Genomic DNA, 16,228 nt, shown 5'->3' with positions numbered 1-16,228 from the left:
ATTAAAACTCTACTAATCAAAAAAAAATTATTACACTTTACAGCAAGCACTGGTTCACTGTTTCTAATTTTAAACAAATACAAAGTAGTGACAAAGAATGAAAAATTGAAGGAACTCGAGTTCTGTTTCTTCTTCTTTATAATCTCTGTACTATCATTGTTCATTTCAAATTACCACTTAAATTACAGCGTATATAGGACACAAACTTTGTCAGGAGCAAGTTCGAACAATTCCAAACTTATGAACTTAATCTGGAAACAAGCATGTGTAACTAAATTCACATGTGTTGGGGGCCAACAAGATAGTTGGTAATTCTCCAGATTAGCTTCCATATAACATATATATATAATTAAACTTATTAGTAACCGTAAAAATTGTTTGGAACTTAAACCAACAACAGATTTTTTTCAAGGAGAATTCCATCACAGACACTGTTTAGAATTGCTACCATATGGGATGATCAAAAGCAGACTGACCTAGAGTCAGTTTTATCATTGTTTTAAATTCTCTACAGACAATGCACTTCCATGTTGCTGCCCAGAGGGCTAACTGTTCCCAGTGCCTCACCCTCAGAACACCACTGAGTTCTACTGGTGGGTTTAAAATAGCACCTAACTGTAGAAACCCAATTTGCGCACAAGTTTAAAAACATTGGAATAAATTCCTAGTGATCTATCCAGTCCTCCACCAAATTTTTGACAGTTTCATTTGTGGATAAAGTGAACGTTCCTGTGGCCAGAATTCTCACCTGGCCCTGGTTGGCTAGCTCACTACACACGTGTGGGCAATATGTTGTTACTGACTCTATATAAAGAGCTCCGCCCAGTGATCTGGGCGACACGGTGGCACAGCTGCAGGGCTGAAAGGCGAAAGGAGAGCAGAGATGAGACTGGAGTGGTGGCAGCGTCGAGGACAGAGACTGAGACGGCTGCAGGCATAGAGAGGCCCAGAGGCAGAGACCGGCTTGCTGCGTGCAGACTTGCTCTGAGTGGACAGGATTCTTGTGATTGACCTGCCACGGTGGGAATAAAGTTGGGTATAAACCCTTTCACCCCAAGAACGTTCTACTGTCATTTCTTTGGTCACATTGAATCCATAATGAACTTGCCCGGGGCTGAAACCCTTTGGCAAGATATCATTTAACAATATAATGTGTAGGGATGGCTGGAACTTATTCTACTTCAAGAGTTTGGTTATTAACTTAAAATTTAACTAGTTTTCTATTATAACTTATGGTACTCCCTTCATTCCAGAATTTCTCTAAGCATTTTCTTTACATTTTTACTATGGCCCACATTAAAGGGTTATAAATACTGTACCTTTAATATCTGCTCTTTATGACTTCTACTCATTCTCTTTGAACTTTGGTCTTTTGAGCTTAAGAGTTATCTCACCGGCTGTGGAGTCCAACATTTGGCTAGATAATTTTGGTCACATTTCAGAACTACATTCAGGGAACATGAAATGAAACCACTATAGTAGCTCCACCATTTTTAGATTTTTTTTTTTACCACTAGCACATGTTTCTAATTAGACATAAAACTGAATTGAGAAAGGAGAAAGGTAAACCTTTAGTCTATAACTGAAGCTTTGCAATTACATGGCAGCATACTCAATAGTTTACACTGTGACGTGTTCCAGGATCCTAGAACCATGAGGCTGCCTTCGATTTGCATTTGAAACCTGGAATGATTGAACAGCAGTTGTATCCCCCACTGAGAACATAAACACAGCTGTGCTTCCTATTTATGTTCACCTGCTAACTAATTGACACCCCCATTTTGTCCCATAATGACTTTCCCAACAAACTACTCTACTATAAATGTTTTAAACTATTAAATTCCCACTGTGATATAAATATGTTCATCCTAATCTGTCTATAACTGGATAGAATCAGTGGAATGTGGGGCCAGCTTGTACCAGCTCACAAGAGCTGGTGGTTAGATAGCATCTCTTCCCAATTTATGTTCAATAATGTCCCACTTGTGCTTTGAAATTGGCCGTGGTGGAAATATTTACACCACAGAAAATGCCAAATGCCATAGATCAGGGCCCCCCATTCATAAGAGAGCTGTGTTGGTTTTTTTTAACACTTACCAGCACACCAGTGGATCTATATACACCCGCTATTACTTCACATGGGGAACTTCATCCTCACTCCTTCCTAGGATGGCTCGTGTGTGCCCAGTGAAAGCCACAAGCATGTATTTGCATGAATGGTTAGAAAGGTGTAAGAGTTCACTCAGAGATTAGTGATGGCACCTACTCTGTATCACCTCTCCATAAAATATGCAGTAGGAAAAATCCCAGACTATATGGTAGTTCTATAGGTAGCTAATAGAAGAAGGCAAATGTCCCCTGAGTCATGAGTCTGTGTCCGTCATGGTCCTACTATTGACATTCTTAAAGGTTTGTCTTTAATGAAAAGACTGTCTTGCAGAGTGGTGGGTAGTGTTGAAGGAAATGACAAGTTATAGTGAAGCACCCAGGGACAAGCATCAGAAGAAGACAGGAGCCATTACTACTCCTGAACCTGAAAAGGCAAAGGGAGAGGAAACTCTTCCTGGAACCAGCCAACAGAAGCTCTACCTGCAAGTAGAGAAACTTCCAGAACTGTTGCAAGGCCTGCAGAGATAGGGAAGGGTAAATGCCCAAACCTCTCTCTATGTGTCCCTCTTCCTACTAGTAGCTTCCATTGGCCAGGCCAGCCAGAAAACAGAGGCCAAGAGTTCAGGGGACCCAGTCCACTGAGGTCCTCTCCCAGGGTTCAGAGCAGGGCTCACAAAGGCAGAGGGAGGAGCTGGGGAATGGAGTCAAAGGCAAGTAACCCACCGAGGCTTGGGGGCCCTTCTTCCCCTTCATTCTGCCCCTTCTTCTACTTCCATGTAGCCCCAACGCTAGCAGGGAATTGAATCACTTAGCTCTGCAGTCACATGTTTTGAAAAATTTAAGACTATTTTTTTATTCTGATGAAAAGGAGAACTCCTGAGAGAGCAAGATCTGGAGGTGGTCAGCCTGCTGTGGCTATCCTTTCAAACAGAACTTGGACTGCAAAGTATTTTTCATATTTTATGTAGAAAAGCTATATAGATTTAAAAGCACAGAATTAAAGAATAGTATAATTGTACTCTGGAACCATCTTTAACGGGTGATGTGAAGGTAAGACATACTCTCCTTCTGACACAGAACAGCAGAGTCATTACAACAATTAGGGGACAGTTAAGCTGAACAACTCAGGGCCACTGAGCTTGACTGTGTTGAGGATACTTCCTTCAGGCTGGCCCCCCAAATTACCTGCTGAAAAGGCACCACCCCTTTCCCTTCCCTCCTGCAGGCATGGACATAAAGGGAATGCATTTTAAGATCATGAAGTTGTTACAATGTCCTAGCCTAAGAACACTCAGTAAGTTTATAACAGCAACAAACTCAGGCCCAGACTCATAACAAGTGACATAATAAGTGACCCTTCCGCTTCCGCTCATGCTTTCAGTTACTGTGAGTGTGTTAGGGCTGCTTTAACAAAATACCACAGACCAGGTGGCTTAAACAGCAGAAGTCAGTTTCCTCACAGTTCTGGAGGGTTGAAGTCCAAGGTCAAGTGTCAGCGGGGTCGGTTTCCTCTGCGGCCTCTCCCTGGTTTGCAGGTGCCTCCTTCCCCGTGTCCTCACACATCATCCCTCTGTGGTCATCTGGGTCCTCATCTCCTCTTCCTAAAAGGTCACCAGCCATATTGGATTATGGCCACTCTGATGTCCTCATTTTTTGCCTCTTAAAAGACCCTGTCTTTAAATACCATCATTGTCTGAGGTACTGTGGGGTAGGACTTCCATATGTAAATCTGCAGGGGGACACAACTCAGCCCCTGACAGTTAATGTTTACTGCTTTTCGCCCACATTACTCATGCCATAGCTTCCTCCAGGGAGAGTATTTCTGGCCTGGTCATCCTTACTTCACCCACTCAAAATGCATGATTCCACAGTCCCCGTCTTGAAGTCCATGCTTTCCAACTTCAAGTATTACAGGCAAATTATCTGACAAATTAAAAATCATCAGTGTTGATTCCTTCAATTTGTTAAGTATATCATCTCTCAGGTAACAGGAATCTTTGGGAGATAATGCCTGAAAAACAGGACTAGAATGGCAAGAATTTCAGGACTCTTTAAAGCTGGAATATGACTGTTTGAAGGAGAGTGGAGATTTGCACTTGGCTTCATTTAAAGAGCTGGAAGGTCCTAGCGCAGGACCTGGTACACAGTGGGGTCTGAATCCTTATGCGTTCTCTTTTGTGCCGAGGCAGATGTCCTTAGATCCAAGAGCCACCTTCATCCAGCCCACCCTGGTCCTTCTGGACCACCGCTCCAGCCTAATATGCCTCTCCATGTTCACTCATGGCCACCTATAACCACTCTCCAAATATACTCCAAAGTAGTCCTGGAATGAAACATTGCCATAAACACCTCCCCACACCCCTTTAAACCCTCAACAAATTCCTATTGCTTGGAGGAAAAACTTGACTTCTCATCACGATATTCAAGCAGGGATCAACAAACGAAAGCCCACAGGCCAGAGCTGGCTCACCGCCTGTTTCCACACAGCCCGTGACACGAGATGAATTTTCCATTTTTGAGTGGTTGGAAAAACTCAAAAGATTTCATGACCAAGAAAATTAAATGAAATTCGAATTACAGAGCTGAGAACCAAAGTTTATTGAAACAAAACCACACTCGTTTATTTACATATTGTCTGTGGCTGCTTCTTATATGTACAATGGCAGAGTTGAATAGTTACCATGAGATCATCTGGCCTGCAAAGCCTAAAATGTTAGTATCTTGCCCTTCACAGAAAAATTTTGCTGACCCCATCTTAGAAAAAAGATGATCTGACATCTTCTGCTTTCCCTCCTCATCTCTGATGCTCCTCCAGGACTCACTGTGTTTCAGCCACAGGAACCACCTGCCTGATTCTCAGACAAGCCGAGCACATTTTCAACTCCAGAGCCTTTGAACTCCTAGTTTCCTTTGCCTGGAATCTTCTGGCTCAGCTCTTTATTGACTGGTTTCTCTTTCTGTAGGACTTGGTAAAAAAATATCATTTCTTCCTAGAGGTTTTCCCTGAAGACACTATCTAAAGTAACTCCTCAAACCATCTTCCATGTTCTATTTGAAATTAAATAATTTACCTCCTTTTATACCAAGGCATTAAAGTAAGTTTTAACTTTTCAGAGGTTGAAATATACAATAGCATATTGGCTCTAAGTTTTAAACAAAAATTCAAGGAAAATTAAAGTCAGAGCATCATAATGGTTTGTTATTTTCTCAAAGTGATAAGTGCCTATTGAGATGATTTGGGAAACTAGAAAAGTGTAAAGAAGGAAATTAAAAAAATCACTCCAGAATACCAGATTATTACCTTTATTATTTGATACATATCCTTTGATTTCACCATGTAGTTTTGTTATTTAAACTAAGGCAACATAACTACCCTGGGATTAGATTTGCCTAAGTCTAGAATATGCATGTTTATTTGGTGCTGTAGTACATATTAGAGAATAACGTTTTATCAATACAGGAATTAAGATAGTTTATGTGTATTGTAAGTAAGGATTATGACTAGACACATATAAAGCATCTGAACTTGATTCTGTATTATGAAATGCTTCTACTACATGCTTAGGGATTCCAAAGTGGGAAGGAGGGAGGAAAGGAAGGAAAGATGGAAGGGACGGGGAGAGGGAAAGGAGAAAAAGAAAAAAGAATAGAGGAAGAGGGAGTTATTTTTCCTGAGTTTAATTTTATCTCTACAGGAAATTACATGCATTCTCATTTCTGTGTATTCTCTTTAAGATTTGTACTAATTAGCCTTTGAACAAACATTGTGGAACACACAAATTGCAAGTGCCCTTGACCTGGCGTTTGCAGCAGCCTCGCATTATACTTCCCCTCCCGCACCAGCACTATTGGTTTTTGCCTGGCGTGGCCCCTGCAGGAGGCGTCTGCTGGGAGGCGTGGCCACCTGCCTTGCCGTCACTCTGAGCAGGCTCATGACGGCTCCAACCAACAACGCTGGGCAGAAACCTACTATATGATTTCTGAGGCAAGGCCAGAAAAGGCCAGGAAGCTTCCTTCTAGTGCTCAGGGTGTGTGCTGGGCAGGGATGTAGTCAACCACATGTGGAAAGTGCAGCTACTCCCAGGCCACCACATGAGGCACTCGGGTCAACAATTCAGCTGATACCGCCAGCCATGTGAGTGAGCCATCCTACACATTCAGCCTTGACTAGCTATTTATGTGTTGAAGCTTGTCCCCCAGAAAGATATGTTCAAGTCCTAACTTCTGGAACCTGTGAATCTGACTTTACCTGGAAATCGGGTCTTTGTGGATATAATCAAATTAAGGTGAAGTCATCCTAGATTAGAGTGGTCCTTAATCTAATGACTGGAGTCTTTGTAAAAAGAGGACAGTTTGGACGCAATGACACACAAAGCAAGAAGATGATCCTGTGAAGAGGCAGACAGGGAAGAAAGCCACGTGACAACAAAGGCAGAGACTGATGGAGTCCATCTGAGAGCCAAGGATTGCAGGCAACCCCCAGAAGCTGGACGGATGCAAAGAGTGATTCTCCCCTAGACTCTTCAGAGAGAGCATGGCCTTCATGACACCTTGATTTTAGATTTCTCCTTGCCAGATCTGTGACAAAATAAAGGTCTGTTGTTTTAAACCACTCAGTTTGTGGTACTTTGTGATGGCAGCCCTAGAAAACACACACACACACACACATAGACACACTGGCCCTCAGGAGACAGCAGTCCATCACCATCTGGCTGCCAACATGAGAGACCCCAAATGCGAACTGCCCAGCCAAGGGCCTCTTAGTTTCCTGGTCCCCCAGATTGTGAGCAAAATGAAGTGGTTGTTCTAAGACTCTAAGCTTTGGGTAATTTGTTACAGAGCAATAATATCTGCAATACCCGGATAAGTTGCATTCATTCTTCTTCAGGTTTCTACTTAGCTGTCATTTCTAGGAGGACTTCCCTGATGTACTCAAACCCTCTCTGTCTCTTCAATGTCCGTAGAACCCATATGTCAGCTGTCCGCCCAGGACAGCTTTTCCTTTTGCCATATCCCAACAGCTCTTCACACACACCCCAACACACTGATCTACCCTCTTTACCTCAAAGCATGTGAGAGCATAGTTGATTTTACTACTGCTTTTGCAGAGGAGTAGAAGAGAAAGATTATAATACACACTCACAAAGCAGATAGCTGAAATACTCACCAGTAGACATTTTTTGGTTTAGCCTGAAGTCCTCCAAGGGGTTCTTTACTGCAGAAATTCTGAGGACCCTTCAGATATCAATGATGCTCCATAAAGAGAGGAAACTAAAGGTTTCTCCATGAAGAGAGCTTCCCAAGCTGATTAAATCACTGAATTCATTTTCATGGAATAGCTTCAAAGGCATGGGAATTTCCTAAATTTGATGCAATCATAAATGCCAATCAGTATTATTAATTCCTTCTAACTAATATATTGCATTATTTCCCCCAAAGCTATGGACTCTCTGAAGAAGGGGCAGGACCCCGGGCATTTTACCTTGGCCTCTCTATTATCATTAATAAGTTCTGCAGTGCATTTCCAGAGAGACCCTTGAAGAGTCTTATTCTGACTCACATTTGATGCTTCCCATACTGAGAGCATTAGAGAAAAGCCAGAAAACTCCCACAGTCCCTCTCCACCACCTAGAGCAAGTATTCAGTTTTCCTGCCCACTATTTTTTTTTAGATTGAGGCATAATTCTAGTAGACTATTAGAAAGTTGATGGCTCCTAGACACATTGCACAGGGAAGGCTAAATCAAAACAGAAGGAGTTTCTGCTGGTGCACCAGCATTTTTAAGCACAGTTCTGTCACCTCCCGAATGACCATCAGCACTGAGGAAATGTTTGGCCAGGAATGCTGCAGGGTCTTGCAAATAAGTTTTGTTTGTAGCTAATAAAGCAAGTGATGCCATTTTCTAGCCCCTGGAAAGCTTGTACCATGTGGGCACCTCAACAACCCATTTGTGAGCCCTGGCCCTGCACTGGCTGATGCCCACGGCGACGAAGCCTCCCACAGGACCTGTCTCAGGGTTCCTGTTACTCTGTGGGCTCTGTGTGGGCTAGTTGTCCTCAGTCCCAGTATGTGCGGTTTTCCTTAATTATAAGAGCTTGAAATGCAAAAACCGTGCATATTTGGCCTCCTATAGGATGAAGAGAAAACCAAGCATGGCCTTTTAATAATTGAAATCTTATGACTATGATAAAGATTGCGATGTGTACCATATTCCTGGTTGCTAACAGTGAGAGCTCTTGAGGCTTTCCTTTCTTCAGGCTCAAAGTCATTAATTCCCTGTACTGAAAATATACCATCCCCAGTTCCCAACGCACTCACAGTTTCTCATACACACACACACACTTTTGTGTTCCCCCTATAACTAAACTCCCTGGTACTCTTCATTCCACCTGCCTGGTTTCCAAAAGAAAACAGAAGCCACCCTTGGTTCTTTTCTTTCCCTGTCATCGGCAGTAGTCAGCTCCTACTTGCTGCACTCTGCCTCTTTAGGGACCCTGAAGTCTATCCCCCTTCTCTCCACCTGCAGCACCCTGAACAATACATTATAATCACCAGAACTCTTGCCTGTCTTTTTCTTAAAGGCACAGACCCACCTTCACATAGTATTTGAGCCTTAGGCCCTGACAACACAGTGCCTGGCAGTAGCAGGTCCTCAATCATATTTGCTACACGAATGATTTTCTCATGCCACCTCTTCACACATTTGCCAGAACATAGGGGCTGCCCAAGTGGTGTGACCGGCAGGCAACCAAATGGAAGTGCAATAGCAATTCAAACCCAGCTCCCTCCCAACAAGATGTAATGCCAGAAATCGCCACTGGCCAAATAGATGTTAACTCCTAGGCTAGAGCCATGTGGTTCCAAGAGGTCTGTGTTAGAAAATCAAACACGTCCTCCAAGATAAGAATGACCCCTTCAGGTCAATGAATTTGGCCAGTTAGCAAGGTTCTGAATGAGATACAGGACGGGTGAATTCTGGTAGGTGACTAAGTCAAATCTGATCCATGGTGTGAGACTTTGCCCCATGGAGGGACAGGGTCTGAAGGGAAATCACAGAACTAAAACTCAGGGCACTTGGGCTTGCCTCTAGAAAAAAAAAGCCAGTAATTCACGTTTGAGTCAGAAATAGGGGAGTGGTACTTCCTGTCTTGGGCCACAGCCTCTATGCTTGGCTTCCACTTAGAGCGATTATTCTCACTCTAGACATGAATCTAATAAAACCAGGTGTTTGGATATCCCAGAAATTTTCCGACTCTGCATATGGACTTGTTGCCCAAACTTCCATGTTCTGTCTGCCTCAGGAGTGGGCGCTTTCCACGATGACACACAGGCAGCTGCCTGATGCCTGATGGCTGCTGCCAGACTTGACACAAGTGGCAGGTCAAGATTTATCTTCACAGAGATAAACTAGCTGCTGAATTCACCTTTTTATTTATTGCATGTGCCAAAACAGGATGAAATGAGAGCTAATAAAAAAGCAGAAAGTGGTGTACATCTTATTTCTACAGTGCTCCAAACTAGGTTGAATCATCTCACGATCTACCAGATGTCACTGGTGATTAGAGCTGTGATGAGCTCATAGGCTTCCTCCTTCCTTCTCTCCTCCCCTGCTCCTCCTCCATGTTTTCTTTCCCTTCCTTCCCTTCTGTTCCTCCTTCCCTCGATTCCTTCTTTCCTTCCTTCCTCTCTCCCTATCCTTCCATCCTTCGTTCATACTTGCTGATGGCTTACCTCAAGCCAGATGCTACAAAGAGGAATGAGACAGATACATGTACAAATCCCTATTACACACACACACACACACACACACACACACACACACACACACACACTCCTGCTTTGGGACTCCCCAGGACATCTTCTCATTCTGAGACAGACACTGGCTTTTGTCCCACCGCAGTTAGTCGCACAGCACATCTGATGCTAACAGGCACGCCGAAGGCCAACACGGGATGAGACAATGCAGGCGACTGACAGGAGATTGGAGTTTGACTCCTGGCTCTGCCTTTGATTTCATGAATGACCTTAACCAGGGATCTTGGCTCTAAGATCCTCACCTGAAGGAAGGAAGGGTGGGCCTCGATTCCTACTCAGGTTCTCTCGGTCCCAGCTGACTGTAAGATCTGAAAAAGCCTCTCAATGTGTGAAGGGCTCAGGGATGACAGAGATGAACCTGGTCTTCTAAAGTCAGAAATGTGAAAATGAAAGGCATAAAGAAAGAAAAAATAAAAACCTGACTCTATAAAAACCTTGTCTGTCAAGGAATATATATAATAATTATAAGCACCTCTTATTTCCACTAATGTAAGATACTCAGATTGCTCTTCAGCGTCTGGCCTTTGTAGAAGCAATGGGAAGGAGAGTCAGGGTGGCTGCAGAGCAGAGCAAGAACAATTTCTTCGAGAAGCAGCGCCACCTGCTGGAATGCAGTAGTGCTACATGTTGTAAATATAAACCGTGATGAATCGCCAGTCTGGGGTTTCACTGAATACCCATTAAGGAGCATTAGTCTCAAGAAGACGCTGAGCCTTTAAATTTTGACAAGACCATTAAACTGTGGAAAGATTTCTCCACAGGTTAATTTTAGCCACGCTTTAGATTTATTTTTGCATCAAATTGCTCATCCATGCTATGCATCTTTCTTTATAAATCAACTTCAATAATAAGTACTAATAAAAACCACTTAGTCAAAATCTGTTATTTCGAGTACATAGCTAGACACAAAGTTCTCAGTAGTCTTTTGGTTCAGCTTCTATTAATCAATCAACCAGCTCTCCAGATCTCCAATCTCCTTTCAGGTCTAGAACTCGGCCATCTGGAGAATACATATATTTGTTGAGTTCTGTTAAACACGAGGCATTTTATATACTGAGGGGTAGAGACAGAGAAGATGCATTCTTGATCTCTCATTGTGGAGAACTAGCATGAAATCATACAAACATAAATTGTATTTATAAAGAGTAATCTTGCCGATCAACAAATAGAATACATCCCAGGGTGGAATGGACCATACCTGCTTTGAGAACCAGTGCTTCAGGCAGGGGGCCAGAAGGGGCTTTATAAAAGGAAGGGCTTCTTGAGCTGCACTGGGCAAGATTATTAGGATTTCAACATCCTTCAGGGATGATGGACACAATGGAGGAAGCACCAAAAATGAATGCAGAAAACATGTTGAAAGTTTTTGACTTAAAAAAAAAGAAATGAAATGTGCTTGAGAAACACCAGGAAAATCAACTTAACTTGAGTCAGACTTTTTAAGAGAATGGAATGAGATAAGGCAGGAAAAGGAAATTGAGACACGATTAGGTGATTCTGTAAATCTGAGGATAAGGAGTTTGAGCTTGTTCCCGTAAGCAATTGAAAAGTATTAGAGATTTCTGGGAAAGAAAATCAAACAGTCAGAACTGTGTTTTAAGAAGACTCACCTGGCAAGCAGATATGGGGTGAAATGATTCTCAGATGTAAAAAATGCCCTATGTAAAAGACACAGAGGTAAAAAAAAAAAAAAGAGGGCTTTCATGGTCACAAATGTGTAGGTAAAAGCAGAAAAGGAATCTGACTCCATGATGCTTTTCTGTATCAAGGAACATGTAACTTAAATTATTCGGGATGTTAACTCACAATACAGGAAAGAAAAAGGAAAGAAGCCACACAAACGCACACACACAGCAAGTCAAAAAGGAGCTACTATAAAGGGAAAAGGATCCTGACCAAAGGCTGAGAGAGGTCATAACAGTATTAAGGCCCCAGAGATGAGTAAAAATAGGAACTGGGAATTGAAATAGAGATGGTTACACATTGCAGCTATTGCATAAATAATGAATAACTAACGGATTGGTTAACTGTTAATATTTTTTCATGATAAGAGGTTTGGACAGGAAAGGGAATTTAGAAATCATCTCCCTCTCAATGCAAAAACAGGTCATGCAACATCCTTATAAGCAGCCTTCCAGTATCAGGGTTGTACCCAATGACATGAGCTCACTCCTGTTCTAGGTGGACCATCAAGAAATCTGCGAGCTCTCAGAGGCAGACATCAGACCTCACCCCCACATTTCCCAACACCTGTTCTTTTCCCTAAGGCTAGATAGATCATGACAGTCATTCCAGATAGCCTCTTTTGCCAATGTCCTTCTAAAAATGACAGGCCAGCCTTGAGCACATTGCTCTAGAAATGTCCTAAAAATCAGAGTGTTGGACAGAACATCTTCCTGCTTTGGTTCACAGAGCAGAGCCTGTGATTATACTCAGTGTGGGTCTGTACTGGGCTCAAAATGGCTGGGACTCTTTTTATTAGGTACTTGAATGAGCCAGGTCATATCAGTCCTATCCTTCTATACTTGGTTGTGTTGAACCTTGTGGAGTATTTTTTGTTACTCTCTATACAGTTTTATTTTTCTGACAGCATTTCAACCCAGACCTGGCACTGGATCTGGTAAATATGTAGTGTTCCCATTTAAAACTTTAAATTTGGTCACTTTGGCATTCCACATCATTTCATTTCTCCCCCTTTTCATTTCTCCTCCTTGTGTCTAGGCCTATTCCCCCCTCTAAAAATATGAATTGGTTTAGGGCAATGATCATGTCCTATGCATGCCCATTTCACCAAAACCTAGCACAACACTTAGCGTGAGCAAATGAATTTCTTTTTTAAAATGATATAAGTTATACCTTTTTTATTACTGGATATATTATAAAAGGACTATTATTACTGGATAGAATATAAGTCATATGGATTAGAGAGAGTATTATAAAATAAAGGTTCAATTTTGATTAGAAGGATTATCTAGGAAATACATTTTTATGGTGCCACTAAAATTTCAGCAGGTTGATTTTATTCTTGTGTGTACCATTTATTGAAACTATATGCATTAGAGTCAATTTACCTATCAACCATAAGTGGAATATGATTCAGCAATTAGGAAAAAAGAACAAACTACAGATATGGGCTGTGACATGAATGAACTTCAAAAATATGCTCAGAGAAAGAAGCCAGACACAAGACGCTGCATGTTAGGTGATTCTATTTATATGCAATATCCATAAAAGGCAAAGCTAGGAAGACAAAAAGTAGATTCATGGTAGCTAGGAGTAGGGGGTGGAGGGAGCAATGGAGATTAGCAATAATTGTGCATGTTGGGAGAGACGAAAATGCTCTAAAACAGATTTATGGTGAGGGTCACACAACTTGGTATATTTATTAAAATATAACTTATCCGAGATGAATTACAGGATATGCAAAATAAGCCCTGATAATATTTTTTTAAGTCAATTTAGGTGTCTGGAAGGTTTCCAGCATTCTTGAGAAGGACCAGCAGCCATCTGCGAGGTTCCAGGTAGACATGCACACCTCTAGGGGCAGGGCAGTTTTGAATGCAGAGAGCACAGGGGCATCGGAGGAGCACATCGCCCCTCACATCATCCTGAATGGACCCTTGGTCATACCTAGATTGAAGTTTCCAACACCAACCTTGGCAAAACTATAAAGACTGATTGTCTCCATGAGACCCACAAAAACTGTGCTCTGGGTTTCTGCACCCTCCCCGACTTCAGACCCTCCTGTGCTGACATACTGGACCCTCTCCCCCCACAACCCCTGCCACCCCGTGTCAGAGTCACCACTTAACACTGTGGGCCCTGAGGGAACGAGAGATGTAAAGTTCTGCCTAGTTTTGATTAATGGTAATCAACATCTACACACACACGCGCACGCACTGTAAAAAGAGAACTCTTACTCTGTCCAGTGTGACCACCTCTCAGCATGATTCTTACCTGTCACTTGTCAGTGTGCTTGTCCTGTCTGGTCTCCATCTCCCCCTCCCCCTCCTTCCTTTCTCTCTTCCTACTTTGAGTTAAGGACTCCCTTCTATTAATCTTTGTAGGTGCCCAGCCCGTCAGGGGAGAGAGAAGTACTTTCAGGAAGGGAAAATGGGAGGAAAAACCGAAACCATCATGCCACTTACGGTGTTCACACTGCTTCATTGCATTTTTTTTTAATTTTTCCACATTATACCACAAACATTCCTTGAATTAAAATTCATGTTTTGTTTTGGCAGGAGCTCTGCATCTAGAATTCACCCATTGGCTCGTCGGCTTGGAGAAGGGTGTGAGATGCTTGGGCCCCCCACCCTCAGCCTCCCTGAGATGGTTGCATGAGACCCCTGGGCTGTAGGCAACACCGTTGGAGAGGTGGCGATCACAACATCCATTTTAATGACTGATCGGCATTCTATTTATGGATGATCCATGATTTTCCAAACATATTTCTTTTGTGGACATACAGCTTATATCCAAGTTTTCATTATGTTAAATAAGACTGTAGTAAGCAACTTGCAGCTAACTCATTATGCATGTTTAGGATATTGTCTGGAATAAACTCCTGAAAGTGTTACTGCTGGTTCAAATTTTTGCATATATGTACACAGATGGAAAAATTAAACTCTAAAAACTGTTCTGATGAACTCTTTAGTGGCAGTATTTTAAAGTGTTTGATTCCTTGGTCATCAGATATCAGATGTCTTTTACTTGTCAGTCTGATAGGTGGAAAATTATATTCATTGTTTAAATTTACAATTCTTTGCATAGTCATGAGGTTGGATGTCTTTTCTCTGCTTATTAGCTCTGTATGCTGTTATGTTTGTTCTGCTCTCATTAGCTCTTGTTTTTAATTGACAGTTCAGTTAAATTTTTTGAGAAGAAAGCTTTAGTTCACCTTCAGCATTCCCAGAGCACAAAGTAACATTTGGAAAGCAAGTACCAGCCAGCAAAACAGGCTCCAGGGTTTTATTTCAGGTCAGAAGCCATGTAGATCTGGATCACTGTCCCTCACTTTCAAGCACTTGACCAACTCTTGAAGCACAATCAAATTTCTTCTGCACAGATTGCCCTTGGACATGTAATTTAAAAGAAAAATTTCAAAGAGTTCTCTCTGGGCCACCTTTGAGGAGCAAGAACCAGAGGAGGCAGTAATCAGATAAGTACCTCCTTGTGGAACTGAGTATCCCACTTGCAATAGAATCTTTGCGAGATAAATTTACCCAACAATGAACTCTTTTGTGTGAAGTTGAAGAGGAGTCTTGGGAACACGACAGCCCAGCTCACCTCTGTGCCATCCTGTGGCAATGGTGGGTCTATTCCCTTCCTCATATGCTTCCCTCCCTCCCTTCTTTCCTCGCTTCCCTCCTTCCTTTCCTTCTGCCTTTAGCACGTCCTATGTGGGAAGACCTATACAAAGTACTGTAGGATTTCATGAAAAAAAGTAAGATAATAGAGTCTATTCCAAGTGCACAGGAAAGGCATTCAGAAAATAATTTTGAAATTAGCCCTTTCCTTTTGAAAGAAAAATTTTTCAATGTTTTGATGCTTTTACTTTGTACAATCTCCTAAAAAGGAGATTCCCAAAGGTGAATTTTTCACAATTAAATTTTTGTATATACTAAAGTAACAAATGCTTGCTTAAAAATATAAGCAATAGAAAGCTGCATAAAGCCAAGAATAAAAATAACCCCATGCATGCACAATGCAGGGACAAAGGCGCGGATGGTCTATCCCCCAGCGGAAGAACAAGAGTGTTCCCTTGCCCTTATGGACATTCTCCCAAAGACACATGCAGCATATGTGCAGCAAAGTGCTGCATGGGTCTCTTCTTTACTCTTGAGATCCCGGCAAAGCTCCAAAGCAGAGGCCAGTAGTCTTAACAAAGCCACATGTAAATACAGGGTCAAGGAGCTGCCCCAACTCCCTTCAGTTTTATAAAGAGTTGGCCAAACTGGCCCTTCTACCCTCACCCTACCACCCCACCCATTCCCCAGAAAAAGAGGTTAGCCTACGGAAAGAGAGAAGGAGTCACCCAGATAGTGAGGTGCAAGCCTCGGGGCACATGCTTCCACAAGAGCAGGCATGCTCCCCTCAGAACCCCCAGCCCACTCCATTTGGAGGGCTTCAAGAGCAGCAATCTAGAGAAGGAGGGAATAAACCTGCATGTTTCCTCAGTCATGGAACTTTGTAAAATAGCCTGCAATGTGTCCCTTAGCATGTGAGCACATAGAGACTGGGCCCTGCTTTACACGCAGAGCTTTAGAAGGCACTGGTTGTGATGCCAGAGCCAAGAGAGAGGCAG

At 42.4% G+C, this 16,228-nt stretch overlaps 1 long non-coding RNA gene across 1 annotated transcript; it reads right to left on the bottom strand.

Moving 5' to 3' along the window:
• Positions 1 to 5,348: 5,348 nt before the first annotated feature.
• On the bottom strand, positions 5,349 to 13,257 carry LOC130679813 (uncharacterized). Its single transcript, XR_008992757.1, has 3 exons — positions 10,167 to 13,257; positions 7,277 to 7,469; positions 5,349 to 6,687 (listed from the first exon to the last, which is right to left on the bottom strand). It is a non-coding gene; the product is annotated as an uncharacterized LOC130679813 (long non-coding RNA).
• Between the last annotated feature and the right edge of the window lie 2,971 nt (positions 13,258 to 16,228).

The sequence above is a fragment of the Manis pentadactyla genome, chromosome 12, assembly GCF_030020395.1.
Source record: "Manis pentadactyla isolate mManPen7 chromosome 12, mManPen7.hap1, whole genome shotgun sequence".
Classification (NCBI taxonomy): Eukaryota; Metazoa; Chordata; class Mammalia; order Pholidota; family Manidae; genus Manis; species Manis pentadactyla.
Note: the sequence above shows the minus strand (reverse complement) of the source record. Positions and strands in the feature narration are given on the sequence as shown.